Genomic DNA, 2,447 nt, shown 5'->3' with positions numbered 1-2,447 from the left:
TTTTTACGGTAACGATAATAATAATAATAATAGTAATCATTTATCGATATGTTTTTTTTTTGTTTGGTTTCCGATATTTTTTTTTTTTTATTCTAAATGAAATTGTTTAAACTTTATCATCGTAATATTTTATATATATATATATATATATATATATATATATATATATATATATATATATTTTGTGAAAAATTGTTTGGAAAAGGACACAAAAAAAAAGAAAAAAAGGAAGAAAAGAAAAATGTTTGTGGGAATAAAAAAAAAAAAAAAGGGATATTTTCATTGGAAAACGATGTGTCAGCATTCAAAATTTTCTTACGATGGTAAGAAAACGTGGAAGGAAATGGAAGGAAGGAAGGAATGAAAAATGGGGAGATTTAAAGTTTTTTTTTTTTTTAAACGTAGGGAGACATAGAAAAAACAAATAGGGAAAACAATAAGAAAAAAAGAAAGGAAAAGGAAAAAAAATGGCGTTTTTGATGTTTAAAAAACCGCAAAACGTTTCCGATAATTTTAGATTTATATCATACAGACGTGAACGTGCCAAACGACAATGAAATTTATTATGGAGTTGTCGGTTGTCGGTTGTTGTCGGTTGTTGTTGATTGTCTTTGTCTTACCTTTGGCATCTATGTTTTAATTATTTCAAATATATGTTCGAGTAGTAAGTTTCTTTTTGGAACGCAAATTTAAACGCTTTTCCAGTCAAGTGAAAAATAATCAAATAAAAATAAAAAAATGATGGAGAATTTCCAAAAAAAAAAAATTCCGGAAAAAGAAAATTTTCATAACCGGAAATAACAATAAATTTTAATAGGTTAATAATTTATTATTATTTGGCAAAAGTTTTTTTTGACCACGCGGCGAATTTCAAAAAAAAAAAAAATGTTTTTTCGGAAAAATCGAGGATAAAATAAAAATTTTTTAAAATAATTTTGAATTCAAGTCAAATTTTTATCAGGGGGAGGGGGTGGTTGGGGTGGGGGTGGAAGGGTAAGGGTTAGGAAAAGGGTTGACAAGTCGGTGGTAAAAAAAAAGGGGGGGGACAAAAAAAATTTTTTTTAAAAATTAATTCTACCGTCACCTTTTTTCCTCCCTCCCTCCCCCTCCCTCATTATTCAATTTTTTTTAACCTCTTTTAAAAAAAAATGAGACGACACGGACGATGATAAATAAATAAATTTAACAAAAAAAATGTGAGGGGGAGAGGAGCAAGTCCCATCGGAACCATTTCCCGATGGTTTTCGGACAACGAATTTCCGAAAAAAAAAAAAATTCTTCCTCTTCCTCCTTCTTCTCCTGACCTTTTCCCTTCCCCCTATTTAAACCACGTAATAAATCAAATGTAAATTTTTTTTTAACAAAACGGTCAAATATGTGACGTCATAGTTGTCGTCGTCGTCGTCATTATCGTTGAAAGAAAAAATGACTTTTCCATTTTCCAAACCCTTTACCGCCAACCCCTCTTTTTTCTTTTTCTTTTTTTCTTCTCCTCCTCCTTTTCTTTTCGTTTTCCTTTTTTTTCCGCCTTTTTAAATTCGTGACTTTTGTTGTCAATTTTTATAGATTTAATAAAAAAAAAAAAAAACACTATTTCCGCTTCCGCTTTTTAAATTAAAAAAAAAAAATAAAGAAAATTTTGTCCGATGCTGTCGTTCGTTTCTTCTTTATATAACAAAAACATTTTATTATTAATAATAATAATAATAATAATAATAATAATAATAATAATAGTAATGTTAATAGGGTTACGTATTTATTTTATGTATTTCACGGAGGAAAAACAAAAATAAAGGAAAAATCTTATTAAGTTATTATTAATTTGTAAAAACGATAAACGATGACGTCATTAATATAATTAATTTCGGTAAACAAACATCCGAACATCTTGATATCATTTCCGTTTCTTATTATTATTATTATTACTGAGAGAAAACAAAAAAAAAAAAAAAAAAAATTAAAAGAAATTCGAACGGCTATATAACAACAACAATAAAAACAAACAAAAATTGTTTGTTTGTTTGTTTTTTTCGATGGAGAAAAAAAAAAAATTTTTGAGCTTTTTTTTATTTTGTTAAAACCGAAGGCTCACGTTCGGAAAATCTTTGTAAATGTCGGATGAACGGTTATTATTATTATTATTATTTAATTTACATTCCGAAACATTCAAATTCACATTCATTCATTCATTCATTCATATTTTAATTATTTAGAATTTGTTTCGATCGACCAATTATAAAATTTAAAAAGAAGAAAATGAAAAAAAAAAGAGAGAGAGAGAGAGGAAGAGAAAAATTTTCTAGAATGTTCGATGTTCGTTGATTTGTGTTATAAATTTCTTTAGTTAAAGTTTCATTTCGGGGATGAGATGGGGGGGGGGGCAGGAAGGGGCTCTTATTTGACGGATAACGTCAGGTATAAATGTTACGTTTGAAAAATGTGAATTC

Source organism: Pediculus humanus, genomic scaffold (assembly GCF_000006295.1).
Source record: "Pediculus humanus corporis 1103172108297 genomic scaffold, whole genome shotgun sequence".
Taxonomy (NCBI): Eukaryota; Metazoa; Arthropoda; class Insecta; order Psocodea; family Pediculidae; genus Pediculus; species Pediculus humanus.
Note: the sequence above shows the minus strand (reverse complement) of the source record.